This window comes from Hyaena hyaena, unplaced genomic scaffold, assembly GCF_003009895.1.
Source record: "Hyaena hyaena isolate Hyena2069 unplaced genomic scaffold, ASM300989v1 scaffold_1381, whole genome shotgun sequence".
Taxonomy (NCBI): domain Eukaryota; kingdom Metazoa; phylum Chordata; class Mammalia; order Carnivora; family Hyaenidae; genus Hyaena; species Hyaena hyaena.
This window is the reverse complement of record NW_024082014.1, coordinates 127,330-151,604: the sequence shown is the minus strand read 5'-3', so window position 1 is coordinate 151,604 and position 24,275 is coordinate 127,330. Positions and strand designations below refer to the sequence as shown.

Below are 24,275 nucleotides of genomic sequence, written 5' to 3'. Positions count from 1 at the left end.
TGTGGGAAAGTTATAAGTAATACATTTGATTTTAGAAACTACTCAAATGTCCATCAGAGGAAATTATATCAATGAGATGTCTTTGAAAGGCTTTAAATGAATATAAATATAATAATGCATACTCAAATACTATATCATATAGGAGAAATGCTATAAAGTAAAAAAAAGAAAAGTAGAACAGATGGGGATGAAGGCTGTGGGTAAAGTGGGAAGTAGTTGCAGCAGTATACAGAGAAGCCAGAAGAAGTTTCAGTGGGCAAAAACTTAGAAGACAACAGAGTTAGGCATCTAAATATTTAGGAAAGGTTACTGCAAGTAGATAAAATCTTTAGCACTGCACAGTCCACTAACTACAAGTGACTAAGTTTAAATTGATTATATTTAATTAAATTTTAAAAATCTAATTCTTTGGGTATCAATGCTTAGTAACCACATTTGCATAGTACAGATTACATACTATTTCCATCCTTGTAGAAAATTCTATTGGAGGGGTGCCTGGGTGGCTGAGTTGGTTAAGCATCCAACTTTGGCTAAGGTCATGATCTTGTGGTTCTTGGGTTCCAGCCCCGCATCATGTTCTGTGCAGGCAGCTCAGAGCCTGGAGCCTGTTTCAGATTCTGTGTCTCCCACTCTCTCTCTGCCCCTCCTCCTCTCATGCTCTGTCTCTCTCTGTTTCAAAAAACAAAACAAACAAAACAACAACAACAAAAACTGGGGTGCCTGGGTGGCTCAGAAGGTTGAGCATCTGACTTGGGCTCAGGTCATGATCTCATGGTTCGTGGGTTCAAGCCCGCATTGGGCTATGTGCTGACAGGTAGCTCAGAGCCTGGAACCTGTCTTCAAATTCTGTGACTTCCTCACTCTCTGACCCTCCCCTGCTCTCATTGACTCTCTCTCTCTCTCAAAAATAAATAAAACGTGAATGAATGAATGAATGGAATGAATGAATGAAAAATAAAAACCATAAAAAATTTTTTAAAAAAGAAAATTCTAGGGGTGCCTGGGTGGCTTAGTCAGTTAAGCGTCCGACTTTCGCTTAGGTCATGATCTCGCAGTTCGTGGGTTTGGGCCCTTAGTCGGGCTCTGTGCTGACTGCCAGCTCAGAGCCTGGAGCCTGTTTCGGAGTCTGTCACTCCCTCTCTCTCTGACACTCCCCTGCTCACGCTCTCTCTCTCTCTCCTAAAAATAAATAAAAATATATATATATATATATTAAAAAAAAAGAAAATTCTATTGGAAAGCACTTGACTTATACTGGCCTTATTTTGGAAGCAAATACCTGTCATTTGGAGAAACAACAAGGTAGTTGGAGTGGAATGAGTAAGAGAGGAAGAAATGAGGTTATAAGTGGATGGCCCAGGTAAAACATTTACACGTAGGAATCTGTTGGAAAAGGCAATCCACCATAGATCCTAAGCATCCCTGCACATTCTTGATGTGTATGTCTAATTGCAAGGCTTACGCTACTCCTTGTTAATGAGCATTTTGTGTGGCTAGTCACATAGATAACTAAATAGATCAATGCAATCACGGTGTGCCAACTTTGTAATTGTGTGCTGGTGGGAAGAAGACCAATTTGTTCACTGCTGACTGCAATGTTTCTGGCTTGTTCAAAAAGTGATAGGCTCTTGGGCCTGTTTTTCCCCCCTCATCCAATCCAATGCATGTAGAGGTATTATCTGGCTTTCTTTGGGACTTGGAACAAGAGAAACACACACAAATATGATACACGTACCACTTGTCTTGTCATGAGTAATAAAGGCATTTGTCTCACAAAAGTATCAATTTTGTGCCAGTATCCATGATAAGGTTATAGACTAACTCATTAATTTGTGCAGTAGTCAGAAATGCTAAGAATCTTATTCCTTGATTATTCTATCAAACACAAATTCAGGATACAAATGTAAAGTCACTTGACATATGTAATAAAGAGTACAGACCTAAAATAGGGAGATTATCTGGATTATTTGGTGGCCCAATATAATCATCTGAAAGCAGAGAAAATTTCATCAGCTGGAGTCAGCGATATAAGAGTAAAAACATGAGGCCTAAAGAAAGCAATTTATCATATATATCATAAATGATGGATTCAGATAGTCTATTAAGAATTTCTACTGAAATTCTACTGAAAATGACTAAAAATGAAAAATTCTAAGTAATTTATGGCAAGCATTTGGAGAAACTGGAATTTTCATATGCTGCTGGTGGAAACTGCAAATTAGTACAACCCTTTGGAAAAGTTTGAAAGCATTTAAAATGAACATATGCATTTCATATAATTCAACAATCCTACTCAGACATATATCTTTTAGAAATATACATATACATAATACATATTCATATTGACACTACTCATAATAACCCCAGGCTGGAATCTACTCAAATGTCCACCAGGAACTGGATAAATTGTAACACATAAATATATTCAATTCTCTACTGCAATGAGCTTGAATGATTTCCCTTCATTTGCAATAATACATGAACCACTCAAACACATTCTTGGTCAAAGATAAATTAAAGTGTGTAATATGATTCCATACATTTAAATAAAAAAAAAACAGGTGAAATTGTCTATGCTGTTACCCTTGTGGTTAATGATTGGAAAGAAGAACAAGGGAGACATGTAGGATGAGATAAATGTTCTATTTCTTGAGATGGATTCCAGTTACTTAGATGAGTTAAACTAATGAAAATTATTCAGCTGTGATTTACGATTTGTACCCTTATATATATTACATCTAAATAAATGATAAAAAGAAAACCACACATTATATATAGCATGCATCCCAAAGTGGTGAGGAAGGGAAACAAAATTCAGCAAATTTTTATTACCATGTAGAATTAGTAATAATAATAGAGACAAACACATATCAACATATATAAAAATAATTTCCAGAGACATTATCTATTATTTACAACATTAAGATATATGGAATATAAATATACAATGTGAGTACAGTAGATTTGAGTCTGATTATCAGATATATCAAATGATGAAGGGTGAAGAGATTAAAGCAGAGAAGAATAAGGCCATCTGGAACTGATTTTCTTGGATCTAGCTTCTAATGCCATGAATTAAAAAATAGAGATCACTAAATTAAGGATTTAGGGACAAATATATTTTAAATTATACATATGTAGACCACTGTATTTGTGGCATATAGTATCCACCAATGCCAATTCTAAAACCAACACAGGATTAGTCATGTATACAATTCCAAAGACCATAATGACCTGATAAAGGGAATATTTAATATTCTACTAGAATACCATTCAGTAAATCACTATCAATATTCATCTTGAGGGCCATTTGGTAGTATCTTTATGTTTCATAGCCTTAGAGATAGATGCTATTTTTTCCTGCTAAAAAAGATCATTTGCCAAATTTTTAGGATCACTCTGATCTACTCGAGTTCATATTTTATGATAATCTTTGGCCCTTTTATTATGTTATTTTCTCTTCTATGTTACTGTATTTGTTTACTATGTTTTCAGATTGATTCTAGAAAAGTGTATTCAAATCATGGCTGATTTTTCATGTATCTGATCCTATTTTGAATAACTGATCATATTAATTCCCAAAATACACCAGACTGGAACTAGAGTATGATGGGATTTGACTAAAATTGAACATTTTAGTTAATTAAGTAACATAAACAAATTCAGGATTTAGGAAAACAAATCTAGCAACCAGCATAAACATAGCTTAGAGTGAGATAATACAAAATAAGGAAAAAATAAATAGTCACATCCTCTGAAAGAGCATCACCTAATATAGCAGCAATAGGAACTGAAAAGGAAAAGGTGGAAACATGGGCCCTTGTGAGAAGGATCAACAGAACTCGTTAAATAACAAAATTAGGGTATTATCAGAGAGATAACATGTGCTACTGTGAACACGATTATCTTACAAGGTAAAAAGTGCTTAGACATATCTAACAGCAAGTGCATGAAGGTCAAAAACTTGCCAGCAATGCTTAAAGGGGGTTTCCAATAATTCCTTGGGGGTAACAGGGTAGATACAGATGGAGGAACAGGGTAGATAAGTCAGTTGGTATCCAATTATGAAGATGTATAGATGTGTTGTTAATCTACGTTAATATTACCTAAAATTAGGTTTTCATATCCAAGTTTTTCATTAAGTATTCATCTAAGTATCCATCTACTCAATATTTTTATTAAATGACTTTCATAGTCATCTATGTAATCCACACATAAAACAATACATGAGAAGTCTTCCAACAAATTCTTTCTTTCAGCTGCCCAATACTCCTTCCAAATAGAATCCACTTCTCCCAGATTCATGTATGACCTATCATACATACTCTGCTCATACAGAGATATTCACATGAATATTCACCACAAATAGCATATTACATGCACTGCTACACATCTTATTCTATTCATCTGTGTCTTAGACATCATTCTTTATGTAGATATATACAATTGTTTTATTCTTTTTAATAGTTACATAATATTCCATGTCTGAAGGAGAGATTTTTTTAGGTTGTACAGTCTTTCAAAATCAAGCAAAACTACTATGAATAACCTGCATATATGAAATTGTTAATGTGTTAGTATTTATTTGTAAAATAAATCCCTATTAGTATTAATATTTCAGATGTTTATAGATCTAAAGCATATCTAGCATTTTTATAATGTATAAACCAAATAATAGTATATGCATGGGTAGAATATCAACTTAAGCTTAAGAATATAGAAAAATATCTTTAATAATAATCTACCTCTGGGCCTAAATATTAGGATTTAAAGACTTGGGCCTTTCAGTGATTTGCCAATAAATTGGCTCTGCAATTTAAAAAAAATTACTGACAAAGTGTTTGCCAATTTTTGTGGTGTAAATATTCTCACCATGGTCTATTTTATGCTACCAATGATTTGACAACTGGCTCTCAAATTTCTGAAACATTTATTTGGCTCCAGAGAACTTTGGCCAGGTCCAACACACCACTGTTAGTCATTCATTTGGATTTATATCTCAGCCCTATTGACAATTATCTGAAATACTTATTATTTAATTCTCTATGTATTTAATTATCTAACTATTGTGTTCTCACTTCTAAAACACAGAACCTGACTTACAGGATAACTCTAAAGATTATTAGAAGCCAATTCCTTACCATCAATTTACTCTTCAGCTTAATATAATGAGTTAGGCCCAATCACTTCATGAAACAACTCCCCATATATTTGCAGTTACCTCTTACCAGTTGCAATTTATGAATGTATTTACCTTGCTTGACAGTTTGCTACAACCATGCCCATATACATCTTGAAAGATTGGTCTTTCTTGGTTGTCTCTGTATTCATGTGTGTTTATACACATATTATATGTGTATATAATATAATATAATAATATGTGTTTATACACATATTATACATATATGTATACATATATGTATAATATTAATATATTAATATAACATATATAATATAACATATTAATATACATATGTTTGTGCATTTCTATATCCTGTATATATTATCTCCTACTATACTTAACTACTCTTTTTCGTGATCTTGCATGGGTTTTCCTTTTCCTATTCACCTTTCAGTATTAAGACTTACCAAGTTAGATCTTTGGATTACTTTTATTCTTATTCTACATAGAAATTATGAGCAGATTACCTAAACCTATGGCTCTGTTACATCATTAATGATTACAGCTCCCAATTTTAATGGGCCATGTAAAATTCCTATTAAATGCTCTCTAGTTAGCAGACATTTTGCTGAGAACTAAAAATACACACATGGATCAGTGCTTTTTTGTTCCAAAACCTTCCAATCTATTGGGGGAAACACTGGAGTAAAATAATTTTGTTTAGCTATGACAAGTGCTATGCACCCAGGTATACTGAGCTACTTGTCATTACATGTATATGATATATTCTATCAGACCTGTTATTTCTTAGCCTCTGTGTCTTTCTTCTCTCTTCTTCTTCATTATTTTCAATCCCAAGATTAACTGTCTATTTCAAAATTTTCCAACTTCCTCAGAGAAAGAGAGAGAGGGAGTTTATTCCCTATATTCCTACAATATCTTGTGGAAATTTTTAATCAATTAATATTATTGTGCTAATCTATTTATATTCATATTTATATCTTTCTCCTATCTCATCATTAATTCTTGAGCTCCTTGTAATGTTTAAAACATACCTTTGTTTATTTAAAACCTAGGTAGTGCCAGCTAAAGAGAAAGTACTCAATAAATAAAACTTCAAATGAACTGAAGTTCAATTCTATTTTATAGAGGTAAGTGAAGCATAGAAAGTATAATTAAATTAACCTTAAATATCTCATTCAACTCTGAAATGGAGTAAAATAATTATTTGATACCAGAATTGTGGTTTTGAACTCATTTCTAATGAAGGAGTATTTATGGTATAAAAATGGACAGTAAGCCAAGTGCTTAGAAAGAGTGCAAGCTTCCTCAGTTAATACATATTTTTTTCCATGCCAGTCAAAGCTATCTGTATTTACATATACATTTCAGTTAGCCTACAAGTGAACACAGTGGCTTGGAAAAGGGCATAACTACCCCTTCCAATAAATATATTGAGAAAAAATAACATTATTTTGTTTCAACAGAGGTAAAGAAAAGAAAGATTTAAAATGGTACATCAGAGGAGTGCCTGGGTGGCTCAGTCAGTTAAGCACCCAACTCTTGATTTCAGCTTAGGTCATGGTCTCACATCAGGCTCTACACTGGGCAAGGACCCTGTCTGGGATTCTCTCTGTTTCTCTCTCTCCCTCTGCCCATCCCCTACTCATGCATGTGTACACAGCTCCCTCTCCCTCTCTCTCAAAAAAAAAAAAAAAAAAAAAAAAAAAAAAAAAAAAAAAAAAAAAAAAAGGTGAACAGGGAAGTGACAGAGCACAATGTAATATGCATTAGTTTAGGATCTAGAGAAATCTTGGTTTATAAATTTTGGCTCATAGCCAAGTATAAATTTGGCCTTATTATCATTATAATGGATACGGTTGGGTCAATGTGAACCAATGGATATTATGAACGTAAAGTAACAAACAGTGCCCAAAATACAACTGATAGTATCATCATTCTTAGTGAAGCTAGAATCAGTTTATACATTAAAAAATATTCCTTCTTTTACCCTTCAGTGTTTCTCATTTATTTTTCTTGTTGTTGTTGTTCTTGTTATTATCCATTTATTACCAAAAAGAAGCCAGTATTTTTTAAGAAAGAATCAGAGTTGCGCACTCAACTAAAAGTCAAACACTAACAAGAACATGTTTTCCTAGTTTACTCAGAAATATGTCATGTGAAGTAGCACCAAAATCATTGCTCATGTCAAGAAAGATTGCATCTATCGCCTTCCCTTGATTGATCAAGTTTAGATTCATTTGATAGAACTTGTACTTTATGAAGCCATTGCTGTTATTAACTAATTCTAGGGGTAAATTACTTCCATAAAATAGGCCAAGATATTTCCTCTGTTGACTGGCCAGGAAGCAAACTCACTGGCAAAAGCAGGCAAGTGTTACACCTTCCAACCAAAAAACCTGCAAAAAGTGCCAGTTATTCTCTAGGTCACTAAGCAAATGAATAATCACTCTCTGTTGTAATCTTGCCCTTCAGAGTAACCTTTTCTCTTCCAGATGCTGGTAAATTGATTTTATAGCACCTTTTTTTGAGTAAAAATTTAAATTAAGGGATCAGTAATTTCAAGGGTTATAGATTTTCTCTTTCAAAGTCTAGTTGCAATACTATTTTTACACCAAAGTAGTTAAAATATTTATAAAAATATATTTTAAAAAGATATTTAACATTCATCATGTTAAATATATATATCTTTATGTATTATCTTTTATGTCTTTATAAAAGATATATATCTTTTTATATCTTTATGTGTTATCAATTTTAATTCATCTATTATTTTCATTATTTTGTCTATACTACTGTCTTCAAATGTTTTTTCATATTTCAGAAATCATTAATTTTTAATTGTGTCATCTCTTTAACAAATCTCAGATTTAGTAAGTACACAAGAATCATAACCTAGGGAAAAGAAATTCTCCAACAATGTGGATAATGCTGATGCTTGGATAAGTATTATTTTTAAATGGAAAATTAGGTCAGTGTCAGATCTATAAGTTATTGAAAGACATCCATTTATTAAACATTACTGATGGTCTTCAACATTCCCCAGACCTACCTATCATGTGTCAATCAAGAAGCAAGGACCAGAGGTACAATATTCAAGAAGAGGTAAACTTAATCTTAAGAAGCATAACAAACACTAAAGGATATAAACATGAAAACTAAGCCTTCAATAGACCAGTACAAATTATGAACAGCTGCTTCTGGATGATGAAACCATGGGCATCTACCATTCTCTCACAGTTTGATATAAAATAATCTGTTATGCTCGAAATCATTCTTGTTTGGTCTATTGTGATGAGTACTGTGGTATTCACTATGTTCCCAGATGGTAGTAGAAAAGTATACTGGTTAGGGAGGGCAGTTACATAACCAGATTAAATATCTAATACAGTATGGATATAATATTACATCTCTCTTAATGAAAGAATCCAAATAACTAAGAGACTGGTCTAACTGTAGAGTAGTGTCATATCATATTACTGGTGAAGCTGTTAGTTTGAATATGTGGCAGTAGATGTGGCCAATTTAGCTTACTTGAAAGGAAGTCTCTATTGCTGAGTTCATAAATAACCAACATCTGAGTCAATGGGCAATGGTATCTGTAATCCCACTGAGGGACTACAATGCTGGAAACAGGAAGAGAGGGTAAGAGATTTCTCAGTAACAGTTCTTGGTGCTACCCTCATTACATCTCAAAACTGGCACCTCTTCTCAAATCATTTACACCAAGATCTAAGATTGTCACCATCTCTTACCAATTTGTCTTCTTCATTCCACTTTTGTCTTGACATAGTAGCCAGAATGACTCAGGTTGCATCTCTCTCAAAAACCTCTACTGGGCTTCCCAAATCACTTAGAGAGAAAACACCAAGTACCTTTCAATGAACTTCAAACTATAAATAATCCAACTAGCCATTTTTCTCTTTCATTTTATGTCCTACTAAATACCTCTTGTCTTACATTCTGCTTAAGTTATACTAGCCTTTTCAACATTTCTGGAATATTAGTCTCCTTCAGATTTTTTATACTTACTCTTCTTTTTGCTTGAATACTCTTTCCTCAAATAGTAGTATAATTTGCTCTCTAACCACTTTCTTGCCTTTACTCCTTATACATTAAGCACACTATATAACAGCCACTTCTAAGAGTTTATCGCTTTAATACTAAATATTATCTAATGTATTTTACATATTCATACTGATGATATCCCTTAGTTATCCCTACAATGACATGAAGGTTATATGAAGATAGGTATTTTTGTTTGTTTATGTATGTTTGTATCCCTAGATGTAGAACAATGCCTAGTCTATAGCAAGTACTCAATAAAATGCTGAAACAGATCACAAAAATTCCCTATCTAATTATTATAAGAATTGGCAAACATTCAGATTGGAAGAAAATAGTCCTATTCTGAAACTAATTTATGTGTTCAACTCAAAAGCCAAACCTCTTCGTAACCAAGTCTTCATTCTTGAGTGCTGCAAATTCTAGGTTGTTTACAAAACAGTAACTATTCATGAATCATTATAGATTGATATTACTAGGCAATTTCCCTTCCAAAGTAGACAAAAAAGACATAAAACTTTAAGTTTACCCTACTAAAATAAGTTTAGAAGAATAAAAACTCTTGAGTGATGTTTTAATGTCCCAGTAGTTTAATCCCAGCTGGTACCAGCATATTTGCAGAACACATAAATCAAACCCAATTGTTGCTTCTTCAGGAAACAGATCATAATAAATTTCTCTTGAGAGCTCTTGGGTAGGTGCACTGAAGGTACAAGCCATGTGCTCATGCAAATTATTACTATGTTCAAAGTTTGCTAGAAACTGACCTCACATAGATAACTTTCAAGTAACAAAAGAATCCTACTACATAAAACAGGATTTATGTATGGACAGATACACTGACATGATCTCCTATACTGCTAGTCAATGATTCACCTCCGGTTTCCTCAAACAAGTGCTTGAATAGAACAAACTTGGCTCAGAAAGTTTTATAGTGCAAGGAGGACCTCAAAGTGAATGAGATGGATAGAATTTCCAAATGCAATGGATTCTTTAAATAAAAGAAAATTATATCAAGTAATTATACTTAGGTCTTATACTATCATCTTAAGCATAGTCTTAGGACAAAGCATTGTTTTAGATGTCTGAACATATCAGTCTACAAATGGATAAAATTTCCATTCTTATTCTAGATTACAGCAGAAAAGTAAAAAATCATTAGAAAATGAATTTTAGGAATGATAAAGAAACAAATTTTGTTTGGAGTCAGAAATAACTTTTAGATTATTATAAAGAATCAGCTATAACCTGTCCTGCACTCTAGAAGCTGCCATTACAGCTTCTGGCTACAGTACTATGACTAAATGGACATAACCTAAGTAAGCCAGACATGACTAGAAGCACCATAAGAAACTAGGAGTAGTGGGAAGCTTCAGAAATAGCAAAAAGAGTGGTATACAAGATCTATCTCCCTTCCATATGCCAAAACTGTATGAATAAATCTATTTGGTGGCAGTTAATTGCACCAAGAACAATAACCACAAATAAGTACTGAAAATGCAGTTTTCAACTTTGCCACTGAGGAAGGCATATTAGAAGAATATTGAAAATGCATGGTGACCACTTAATTATATTATCCACTCATTAATCTTCTTGATTACCCCCACATATAAATGAGTAAAAAAGTTTGATTAAGAGTAAGACAATTCAAGAGTTTTAAAGCACTTCCTCAATGTTGATTTCTTGATTACGATGGCTGGTATGTGGTTATATAATAGAATGTTCCTATATGTAAGTAATACATTCAAGTATTCTTTGGTAATGGGGAATCTTGTCAGTAACTTAATTTCAGCTATCAGGAATAAGAAAGTTATTTGTACTATTTTTATCATTTTACGTAAGTACACCACTAAAAAAAATTTATTATGCATTATTATACAAACTAATGTTTCCCTTGATAGGCATTTATTGTCATGCATCACCTTATTCCACATTGCTTTTAGTTTTATAAAATATTCCTAATTACTGATGCCAATGAATTTTGATTTTATACAAAATACCTAAACTAACTGTTCATTATTTAACATCTGGGTTAAGTGATATATTTTCTTCTGTATTAAAGATACCAAATATAAAAAGGATAAAAAATAAATGTTTTAGTATTATGAATGTTTCCTAAAACCATATAAAACTTGGATGTCCTTTTATATGCGTATCTTATCAAAACACTTACAATTTCTTTAATGTCTATTTCTTTTTGATAGAGCATGAGTGGGGAAGATGCAGAGAGAGAGGGAGACATAGGTTCCAAAGCAAGCTCCAGGCTCTGAGTTGTCAGCACAGACCTGATGCGGGGCTCAATCTCACAAACTGTGAGATCATGATGTCAGCCAAAGTCAGATGCTTAACCAACTGAGCCACCCACCCAGGCGCTCCACTTATAAAATACTTTTAAAGAACCACAGTAGAGCTTTTATTGAAACATTTCACCCTTTATCTTTTCCTATATCTTTATGAGCAGTGAGTCATTTGTAACTCCGTTTTCATTCTTAAGAAGGCTTAAACATATGTTCTCTGTGTACAGAATAGAGAGAGGCATATTAGAAATGTTTATTTACAAATCTGTATCATTTTCCTAGAATATTAAAACATCATTATGCAAATTGTCTACTTTTAATGGGCATTTTAAAATCAGATTTATATTCCAATTTTCTCAGAAAGAAAATACAACCAACAAAATCATACATCTTGTGTATTTTCTAATGTCTTATTTTCTCTTATTCTTATTAAACCTTCTTATCTGTTGCTCTATATGTTGCATTATTTAAAGGCTGTTTGACATATTTACTACTTGTAGAGAGCTAATTCAAGAACAAAATTGCTTTTAACATGCTGTGATAGATTTTCAAAAAAAATTCAAGTTCAATTATTTATAGACTAATTTTCTGTTTGCTGTCTAGTGAATGGCAAAGTGAAAAGTTCACAAATCCAGCTAGATGACACTTGCCTCCTCATATTCTAGGGCACTGACATTTCTTGCTGGACTGACAGTAAATCATAACTCCCCAGGCTACTCGTTAACTTTTAGAAGCTGATATAGTAACTTAAAAGTTTGGTCTCCCTTGGATGACCATGAATTCTGCTTATGGATACTATAAAAAAAAATGTATTGGGGATGGTAATAAATGGGGCCTCAAAGACTAAATTTAACTGTGGTAAACTTGAACCATAATGACTACGGCTACTTCCTATGAACATCAACATTGAAGCTTTAGAGGCTTTAGGGACCACAATATTTTTCACACCAGATAAATTGTATTTTCATTTCAGACGGTGGCATTATCAGACCTATAGGCAGCCATCAATCACCTTATGATCTTTGAGTCATGCATCACTGTTATTAGGGTCCTACTAGAGTTTATTTAAAAAAAGAAAGAAGATGAAGAACCCAACTATTTGAGGCTGATACCAGTATACTTAGAGAAAAACGGTACAATAAAAACACTGCCAACAAAAATGAATCAATACACAACATTTTAATATTAAACTATAAGGAATAGCAAATATATTTTACATAGCACAATAAAAATTTATAGCATATTTCACATTTAAAAGATTTCTTAGTGACTTTCATTTTTAGTAATCAGGAAATTCTATCCTCAGTGGGGAAAATTGACAGCTTTCCCCCTGAAATCAGGAACACAACAGGGATGTCCACTCTCACCACTGTTATTTAACATAGTGTGGGAAGTCCTAGCATCAGCCATAAGACAACAAAAGGAAATAAAAGGCATGAGAATTGGCAAAGAAGAAGTCAAACTTTCACTTCTCACACATGACATGATACTCTACATAGAAAACCCGACAAACTCCACCAGAAGCCTACTAGAACTGATCCAAGAATTCAGCCAAGTTTCAGGGTACAAAATCAACGTACAGAAATCAGCTGCATTTTTTAAATGTTTAAGTTACTTTTGACAGAGAGAGAGACAGCATGAGTAGGGGAGGGTCAGGGAGAGAGGGAGACACAGAATCCGAAGTGGGCTCCAGGCTCCGAGCTAGCTGTCAGCACAAAGCCCGATGTGGACCTCGAACCCACGAACTGTGAGATCATGACCTGAGGTGAAGCTGGATGTTAAACTGACTGAGCCACCCAGGCACCCCACTTAGTTTTATTTTTATAAGCCAATAATGAAGCAACGGAAATAAAAATTAAAAAAACTGATCCCATGCACAACTGCACAAAAAAACATAAAATACCTAAGAATAAACCTAACCAAAGATATAAGAGATCTGTATGATGAAAACTCTAGAAAACTTATAAAGGAAATTGAAAAAGACACAAAGAAATGGAAAAACATTCCATGCTCATGGATCAGAAGAATAAATGTTAAAAAGTCATCACTACCTAAAGCAATCTACACATTCAATGCAATCCCAATCAAATTGCACCAGCATTCTTCTCAAAGATAGAACTATCTTAAAATTTGTATGGAACCACAAAGGACCCCAAATAGCCAAAGTAATATTGAAGAAGAAAACCAAAACGGGAGGCATCACCATCCCAGACTTTAGCCTCTACTACAAAGCTGTCATCATCAAGACAGCAATATTGGTACAAAAATAGACACATAGGCCAATGAAACAGAATAGAGACTTCGAAATTGGACCCACAAATGTATGGCCCATTAATCTTAAACAAAGCAGGAAAGAGTATCCAATGGAAAAAAAAAGGCAGCCTCTTTAACAGATGGTGCTGGGAGGACTGGACAGCAACATGCAGAAGAATGAAACTTGATCACTGTCTCACACCATACCCAAAAATAAACTCCAAATGGATAAAGGACCTGAACGTGAGACAGGAAACCATCAAATCCTAGAGGAGAAAGCAAGAAACAACCTCCTTGACCTCAACCAGAGCAATTTCTTACTGGACACATCCCCAAAAGCAAGGAAATCAAGAGCAAAAATGAACTACTGGGACCTCACCAAGAGAAAAAGCTTCTGCACGGCAAAGGAAACAATCCATAAAACTAATAGGCAACCGATGGAATGGGAAAAGGTAGTTGTAAATGATATATGAGATAAAGGGCTAGTACCCAAAATCTATAAGGAACTCACCAAACTCCACACTCAAAAAATAAATAATGAGTGAAGAAATGGGCAGAAGACATGAACGGACACTTCTCCAAAGAGGACATCCAGATGGCCAACAGACACATGAAACGATGCTCAACGTCCCTTATCATCAGGAAAATAAAATCAAAACCACACTGAGATACCAACTCATGCTGGTCAAAGTGGCTAAAATGAACAAGTTGGGAGACTGTAGATGCTGATGAGGATGTGAAGAAATGGGCACCCTCCTACACTGGTGGGAATGTAAACTGGTGCAGCCACCCTGGAAAACAGTGTGGAGGTTCCTCAAAAAATTAATAGAACTCCTCTATGACCCAGCAATAGCACTGCTAGGAATTTACCCAAGGGATGCAGGAGTGCTGATGCACAGGGGTACATGTACCCCAATGTTCATAGCAGCACTTTCAACACTAGCCAAATCTTGGAAAGAGCCTAAGTGTCCATCAACTGACGAATCGATCAAGAAGATGTGGTTTATCTATACAATGGAATACTACAAGGCAATGAGAAAGAGTGGAATCTGGCCATTTTTAACAACTTGGATAGAACTCAAGGGTGTTATGCTGAGTGAAATAAGTCAGGAAGAGAAGGAGAAATACCATATATTTTCACTAACATGTCGAACAGGAGAAACTTAACGAAGGACCATAGGGGAAGGGAAGGGGAAAAAATAGGTAAGGAGAGGGAGGGAAGCAAACTATAAAGACTCTTTATATATATATATATATATATATATATATATGCATATATATGTATGAATTTTTTAATGTTTTTTTAAATTTATTTCTGAGAGAGAGAGAGAGAGAGAGACAGCATGAGCAGGGGAGGGTCAGAGAGAGAGGGAGACAAAGAATCTGAAGCAGTCTCCAGGCTCCTGAGCTAGCTGTCAGCACAGAGACCGACGTGGGGCTCTAACCCAAGAACCGTGAAATCATGACCTGGGTCAAAGTCGGACACTTAACCGACTGAGCCACCCAGATGCCCCCACTATGAGAGACTCTTAAATACTGAGAACAAAATGAAGGTTAATGAGTGTGGCGGAGAGGGGAAAATGGGTGATGGGCATGGAGGAGGGCACTTGTTGGGATGAGCACTGGGTGTTATATGGAAACCAGCTTGACAATAAACTATAGAAAAAAAAATTAAGTTTCCTCCATGCCTTTTTTATGACTTGATAGCTCATTTGTTTTGTACCACTGAATAATATTCCATCGTATTGATGTGCCAGTTTATCAACTCATCTCTTGAAAGATGTCTTGACTGCCTCCAAGTTTTAACAATGATAGAAAGGACACTATAAACACTTCTGTGCAGGTTTTTGTGTAGACATAAGTTTTTAATGGACTTGGGTTTTTGTGTAGACATAAGTTTTTAATGCATTTAGGCACCAAGGAATATGACTTTGGATTGTGTGATAAGAGTATGTTTGGTTTTATTAGACACTGATACACTGTTTTCCAAAGTGGCTGTACCGTTTTCCATTTCCACCATGAATTACTGAGAGTTTTTGTTGCTCCACATACTCAATAGCATTCATTGTATCCGAATTTCAGCAACTCAAACATGTATGCCATCATATGTCACTGCTGTTTTAATCTGCAACTCCCTAATGACATATGTTGTTGAACATCTTTTCATATGTTTACTTACGATCGGTATATCTTCTTTGGTGAAATGTCTGTTCAGATCATCTGCCCATTTTTTTTAACTGTTGCTTATTACTGTTGAATTCTTTGCATATCTTGAATATCAGACCCTTATTAGATACACGTTTTCCAAAAATTTTCTCCCATTGTCTTTTTATTCTCTTGGCATTATCATTTGTAAAACAGAAGTTTTAATTTTAATGAAATTCAATTTATCATTTTTTTCTTATGGATTGAATATTTACCATTGTATCTAAAAAGTGCTCAAAAAGTGAAGATTCTATCCTAGATCACCTAGCTTCTAGCCTATGTCATCTTTTAAGATTTTCAGTTTTGTATTTTATATTTAAATGAGTAATACATTTCTAGTCGTTTTGTGAAAGGCATAAGGTCTATATCTATATTTACTTGAATATTTCTGTTTTATTAGTATTATTACTGGCATTTTTATTTTACAGTTCAATTAAATTAATAAAAATCATACAATTACCATCCAAAATGTCATATAAACCCTAAGTAATAGAATTGGAACTGTGCCCAAGTCTATCAGTTTTCAAAGTCACAGAAATAAATTTTTGTGCTATATAGTTGCTTCAGCGCTCAGCTCAGTCATCTTTGTAAACCTTTACCTAGCCTAGTCCCTGACACATAGCAGATCCTAAATCATTCTTTTATCAAAAATGTATTTATGAATTAACAAAAAAAGGTGAAGTTGATGTAACATAATCAAGTACCAGAAAAATCAAATCTAGTTTTACTTATTATTGATCATATTCATTTTGCAGAAGGCCCAAGTTTTTTAATGAATATTTTTATTAAGTAACATAGTTTATTGAATAACTAAACTGAACACAGGAATAGTTTAAGAGATAGCTATATAAATGATGTATTATGATAGATAGGAAGAAGCCATGGCAAATTTGGGAATAGAGAAATCTTATCAATTTTTTTAACACTAAGAGTAGACTAAAAATGACATTTAGGAAGACAGAAGAAATAAAAAAGAAGCATTTTAATTACACATTAACCTTCAATGGAAGACACTTACAAGGCAAAAATAATCAATTTTTATAACCTTAAAATTATGTTCTCATAATGATATTTTTACTCAAACAATATCAATTACATTTTTTAGGCTGGCTGAAGACTTATCATTCATTATCAGATTTAGGATTCTAAAAAACCACTAGCTAATAGCTATAAAATGCAACAATTTTTGGCATAAAATTGAATGTACACTTTCCATGGAAAGTTACTGAAATAGGTAGATATTCTTTTCAGCTAATTACTTTCTGGAACTACATCCTCATTTATCATCTGACAAGCTCACAATAACAATACATGCCCTTGTGATCATAAGACTCGGTATTACATCTTTAAAAACTGCCTTTGCAAAGAAATTTTCTGGCACTAGAAATTTGTGCAGAGTCAAACAGCATGACTGTTGATGGGTTAGAGAAGTATACTTGAGTTTTTTAACTTAGATAATTTCTGTATCATATTTACATTAGCTTCATGATACTTAACACTCTTAAAATATAAGTGTCTGTATGTTAGCACAATTACCCTGAGAAAAAACATTAAAAAATGTTAGCTTTTTTTTCTAATTCTTCATAATTAATCCAGTGTAATATAGGAAAATATTTTTTTTCAGGGAGAAATAGCACTTTTTTTATATTCATTTACAAAAAAGAGGAATTTTTTTCCTTATTTCCTATATGGTTTATCCAACAATAGCTACGCAAGCTAAAATAATATCCCTATTTCTAACTGAAGTCCACCATAGATCTTTCTCCCTAAGTATATTTGCATTGAAGTTACCCGACTTGTTATTTTACCATCTAAAAAACTTTCTATTGAATTCAAGTGTATCACTGTGGGAAGACAAACCTTTTCCAGATTTCTGAATGATCCTTCAAAGTCCTGGCCTCCAGGTCTATGGAAATGGATAAGCTATAAGATGAAGAATATTTGCTGTTTTTTCTGGGGAACATTTTTTTAATTTATTTATTTTGAGAGAGAAAGAAAGAAAACAAAAATTGGAGAGAGAGACAGAGAAAGAGAATCCCAAGCAGGCTCCATCCTGTCAGCATAGAACCCTGCATGGAGCTCCATTCCATGAAATGTGAGATATTGACCTGGGTTGAAATCAAGGGTCAGAGTTAATGGACTGAGCCACGCATGTATCCCACTCTCCAAGAAACATTTGTTCCTCACATGCTATGGGTGTTAGAGTGGCAGACATTTGTTTCTTTAATAGTAAATCCATTTGGTTCAATTCAAAAGATATAAACCTTCTCTTACCTACTTCATCAATACTCTTCCATCAATTCAGAGTATTGATGGAAAAGACAAATGAATAGCTAAGAATCTTCCTGAGAGGTTTAGAGAGTTACTTTTCTTTGTGTTTATATGCCAAAAGAGATACATCTCATTTTAAATTTGGAAATCCCTTGGGTTGCCTGGGTGGCGCGATTGGTCGATCGTCCAACTCTTGATTTTGGCTCAGGTCATGATCCCAGGGTTGTGGGTTGTGGAAGGAGTCCCACATCGGGCTCTGTGCTGAGTGTGGAAACTGTTCAGGATTCTCTCTCTCTCTCTCTCTCTCTCTGTCTCCCCCCCCTTTGTCCCTCCCCCATGAGCACACTCTAAATAAATAAATATATGAATAAGTAAATAAATATATTAAAAGATCCTTCTTTTATCTTCCCCCTGGAGATTCTTGTTTACATTCCAAATAGGAACCAAGAATCCTTCCCTGTTTCTTCCAGATTTTTTGTTTACATTAACAATGGTTTCTCTTCCTCTCTCAGGAGAAGTGCAAGGATAACTGTCCCTGTTATAAAGTCCTAGATTCAAATTTGTGGTGTTCTTTGCTTATAGGAGATTCCTTACTAACACACGTAGGTATAGAAAGACCTTTGGTTCTTACCAAATCACCCTGGGACACATGTGAAAAGATATAGTTATTTCTGTCAGTAATAAGTAATCTTCTCATTGTCCTAGAAAAATTTTGTCTAGCTTCAAGATAATATGAGTAAATATAAATATTCAAATCTGATTTTAGGACATCACACCTGAGAATCTTATTCCCTACCACCCAGAAGTAATGAAAGAACCATCATCTCCCAAAAACATCTGAGTCTTACAGGTTTCTTCCCAGTAATTAGAGCATAAGCAACTAGAAAAAATAAATATTTTGTATCATTTTGCAAATCATTGCATAGATGACTGACCAATACACACCAATATTTTTAAATGAATAGGTACAATATCTAAATTGTCGAGCTGTTAATGCTAAAAGAATACACTACATAGTAGTTAACTTAAAAAGATGAATGGTAACACTGCTATAAAAAGCTCTGTTTGAGTAATTAAAAAAAAAAGAGACAGGGCAAGCAATGGAATACTGAGGTAGAAAACATCACAAATACTTAGCTTTTAAATCCTTCCTCAGATCATCTAATAGGTCATGACATTAGACTACCATAATTGCAAAATTTATTTTTTGTATTTTCCTCTAGTGTTTCTTTTTTTTTTTTTTTTTAATGTTTTTTATTTTATTTCTAGGTGAGAGAGAGAGAGAGAGAGAGAGACAGCGTGAGCAGGGGAGCGTCAGAGAGAGAGGGAGTCACAGACTGAAACAGGCTCCAGGCTCTGAGCTGGCAGTCAGCACAGAGCCCGACGCGGGGCTCGAACCCACGAACCGCGAGATCATGACCTAAGCGAAAGTCGGACGCTTAACCGACTAAGCCACCCAGGCGCCCCATTCCTCTAGTGTTTCTAATAAATTTGCTGGATTGTGAATACCTTAGTGTCATTTGGCTATTTCAAGATATCTTATTGAGTTCCTATTTCTTTTAGAGAATCTAATTGAAGCATTCTATTAGTAAATATGTGAATAATTTCCAGGAACCACAGCAAACAGAAAATAAAACTGAGGTCACACTTCAGTCATGAAGCCAAATATGTCACACTGACTCATCATGAAACAGGATATACGTCTTCATGTACAATGGACAAAATGACTTAAATCGTACACCATAAAATAAACTACTACTTGGCCTTGAAACTGATTCATTAATGTAATTCTAGCCTGGAGAGTCAATATGCACGATTGCCAGATTATAAAGAATTGGCTTCTCTTGTTCAGAGAGCACTATTAATTATGACAGTCATTGTTTCCTCAGAAGGAACACGCAGCATTACATGTCTGTTAAATAACATCCAAAGTATAACCCTACACCTGTTCCTCTTCCAGAGAAATTAGTTATAACTGCTCATTACTTCAGTGCTAATCTCTTTAAGGAAGAGCTCCAAATGGGTGAAGAGGGTAAGAATATCACCCTACAGGTACTATAGCATTATTTGTGAAAAATTTTATGGCAAAATATATTTCAAAATTTCATTTTGAGGAGTCTTGTTTCTGATTTAACAATCTCTGTGTGAGTTGTCAAACCTATCCTTAAGGACTGGGGTCGGGGGGAAGGGGACTAAAGAAAGAAAGAAACAAACAAACAAAAAAAAACTACCTAGCTGATCTCACAGGAGACAGCTGTCCTCTCCACACCGTTATCTTGTGCACAGCCCATACATGTCAGTCTGTAAAGGGGGTTGCAGTGAGGGACTCAAACCTCTCTAGCTGATCATGCTCTTAATCATTTTTGTATTCTTCACCCAGGTACTTTTATTCCTAGGTCAGTTTTTATCTTACCTGATCCCTCAGTGAAAGTCCTCTTCTGAGGTCTCTGCCAAAGGCTTCATATAGAAGGAGAAGAAGGAGAAACCTGAAGGAACTTTTCCCTACTCTGATTCACTACTCAGGTCAAATTCATTAAAAAAAATGAGATTCCAAAGCCATATAAATGTATTTATATTATTTTGGAATATTAACATACAGTCTACGTAGGGAGAATACAGTGGCATATCAGAGAAATGTGATGATTTAATTGATCAATTAGCAGATATTTCTGATAGAAAAATTACAAATGCAGGAAACTACAGTGTGGGAAACTAAAATCATCCATATAAATCACATAAATTCCACATATTATGTGCATGTTTATTGCATAATGAATAATAATATTTAGTACTGGGCACATTTTGGATCAGAGTGAGATAGCTTTTTTTAATGTTTATTTATTTTTCAGAGAGAGAGACAGAGTGTGAGCAGGAGAGGGGTAGTAGGAGAGGGAGACACAAAATCCAAAGCAGGATCCAGGCTCTGAGCTGTCAGCACAAAGCCCTAAGCAGGGCACAAATTCACAAACAGCTAGATCATGACCTGACCTGAAGTTGGACACTTAATGGAACTGAGCCACCCAGGCACCTCGAGAATGATATAGCTTTATTATTACCATGTTATTTATTTAATTATTTCATCCATGAGATACTTTCAATGTATCCATTTTAACACATAATCAAAAATTATTTAGAACTATAATTTCTATACTGGAAAAAATATTTCATTAGAAATATTCACCATGTTTAATAATTATCTTATTTGAAAGTAACATTCACTCAACTTTTCCACATGATAAAAAATAATAAATAATAACATTTGACTATTTAAACAGAAAAGACTTCTACCAATAATAGGAAATAGGAAATAATATAAATACTTTTAATTTTTTGATATAAAAATGTCAAATTACTTTCTAAGCATTTATATCAAGTCAGAATTCCTGGAGAATCGTGAAAATAATCCAAAAATTCTTGCCAGAATATTTTTATCTTGACCAACTGCATGTATCAAAATGTTTCATTGTTTTCTTACTATGAATTTCTTTGATTATGAGAAACATAATTTTATTAAATTTTTTATGTGAGCTATGTTGTATGCCGTAATTCATGTATTAAAAGAATTCTTGGATTTATAAGAACTACTATAAATACCTTTTTGCAATTTTTTAAAATATTTGTCAAATCTATCTTTTTCTCCCAGCTTTTTCTCATTTTGAGGCACCAGGAAATTACATCCATTGCATGTCAACATATTCTCCAGACTATGAAAAGATGCTTCAACCACAGATGTCTAAAAGTGAATTTTCTTTACTACAGCTTTGAGCAAAACTAAATTTTATATCTTGAAGACTGTCATATATCCATCTACCTCTGAGAAAAAAACTGAATTTTGCCCTTAATTTCTTCCTCTTCTTTACATTTTCTCTTATAATCAACCAATCTTGTTAACTCTATTTGTAACTTAGCTCTTATTTTTTTCTCTCCACCTTCATGGCAACTGTCTTAAGAGATTCCCTTACAAATTCTTGCGTTATAACTCTGCCTAGCATAATGTCTGCAGAAAATATAGTAGATTTGTGATGAAAATGTGTTAATTTTATCAAGTCAAAAATCCCTTTGCACTGGTCCTTTTTTCAATTAAAAATATGATCACAAGAAATATCTATTTACAAAAGCATTAATTTCTTTCCTGGTATATAAGGACATGGATATAATCCAATTTTTAGCAAGGTTTAGTTTTTTTCTTTTTTATCATTTTTCCACTGTTTACCTTCCAGCTTAATTCTTATATACTCTGTGTAGCACACAATGTACCTTCTGTTGCTCTCAGAGTTTGCCATTTTTTCTCAAGCCTTCCGTTCCATGTGCTACTGCCACTAACTGCAGAATGGATGAAGCCTGAACACTCCCACAGTCAACAGTGCCATATCTATTGAGGAACGTCTTCCCCCAAAGGGACTGTTAGAAACCAGAGTAGATGTTCTGTCAGATTATATTTCCTGAATGTAGTCTCTAACACTGGAGCATTTCTGAGGTAACAACTTAAGACAAGCTAATAAATATATGTTGTAAATTCATTGAGGAAGCAGTGTGGAAAAAAAGATCTTGTGATGTGTCAAAATAAAGGGAAAAAGCTAGTCTGTTTCATATTAATTTCCATGTGAAACAGAAACACAGATCATGCAAAGACTCAGGCCCCCTCCTCCAGCCCTCCCTGTGTTTTCCTCTTGATCTGAAACTCCCTCTCTCCTTCTCCCCTTTCTCTTCATATAAATATACATATATAAATTAAATGTCATACTAAGTTCAATCTGTTATTCTACAGAGTGAGTCATTGTGCCAGGTTATTTCAACTGTAATCAGTGCTTCTTTTTCTAAAATAATTGCTACTTGTTATAGTAATATGCACTGTTGAAATTAATTAAAGTAGATAACCTATACAACTCAGAAACAATGCTAGAGAAGTTGGGGGGTATGCACAAAGTGCCAGCATCCATAGAAGGGGAAACAAAGCTAGGGAGTTAATTTAAGTTGATAACTCTATTTTCAATCTGAACATTGTATTCCAATACTTTACTAGCATAGTAAATATCAAATAATTTATCAAATATGTATTAAACAACTAATATTCACCAGACCCTAAGACAGGCTTTAGGAACAAAAATTCTGATAAGACACAACACATGCCATCAAAAGGTTACCTTGTAGTAGGAAAGACTGGCAAGTATATTAAGAACCACAAAGATGGTAAAGCACTGACAGAATACAAACCATGTGATTCAGAAGAAAACTCTCTGAAGGAAATGTTTGAGTTTTGAAAATCAGTTAGAAAAACTAGGTGGCCAGAGGAAGAGGGAAGGGAGGAGAAATGCCACCAAAGAGGAAATGCAGGAGTCCCCTTATCCTCATATTCACTTTCTGTGGTTTCTGGAGTCAACTACAGTCCAAGAGCAGACGACCTTCTTTGTGACAAATTGTCCGAATGTCTGTATCAGTCACAATGCTGACATTCACTTCACTTCACTTCATCTCAGCACATAGGCATTTTGTCCTCTCACATCATCACAAGAAGAAAAAGAAGGATGAGTACAGGATAGTAAGGTATTTATACAGAGAGAGGGAGAGAGCACATTCACATACTTTCATTATAGTATAATTATTCCACATTATTATTAGTTATTATTGTTAATCCCTTACTGTGCCTAATCTACAAATTAAACTGTATCACAGGCATGCTACAGGTAGTAAAAATCATGATATATATTCATGTTTTTATATATCTCGGGTTCAAGACTACTCCATTTCAGGAATCCACAGGGGTCTTGAAACATACCACTTTGGATAAGTGGGGACTACTATGAAGTAGTGTGAAGACACTGACGACTGTGTCTGAATCACATTGTGCACCGTATGTAGACTGAACTGTGAATGTTAAAGGAATTCATTAAAGGGTTATGTGCAGAGGTCAGATGAGCTCATTTGCAGAAATGTCTACATGTTTGGAAGAAGTCAAGGGTGACTACATTAAAGACTGGACAAAACCGTTAGGTAATAAGGTAATGGCAAGAAAATGGACAGGAAAATTCACATATTAGTAT

The 24,275-nt window shown here is 34.1% G+C and overlaps 1 long non-coding RNA gene across 2 annotated transcripts in view; it reads right to left on the bottom strand.

Moving 5' to 3' along the window:
• The window catches only part of LOC120225374, a 142,109-nt gene that overhangs the window by 64,642 nt on the left and 53,192 nt on the right, over positions 1-24,275 (bottom strand). The window lies entirely within an intron of this gene.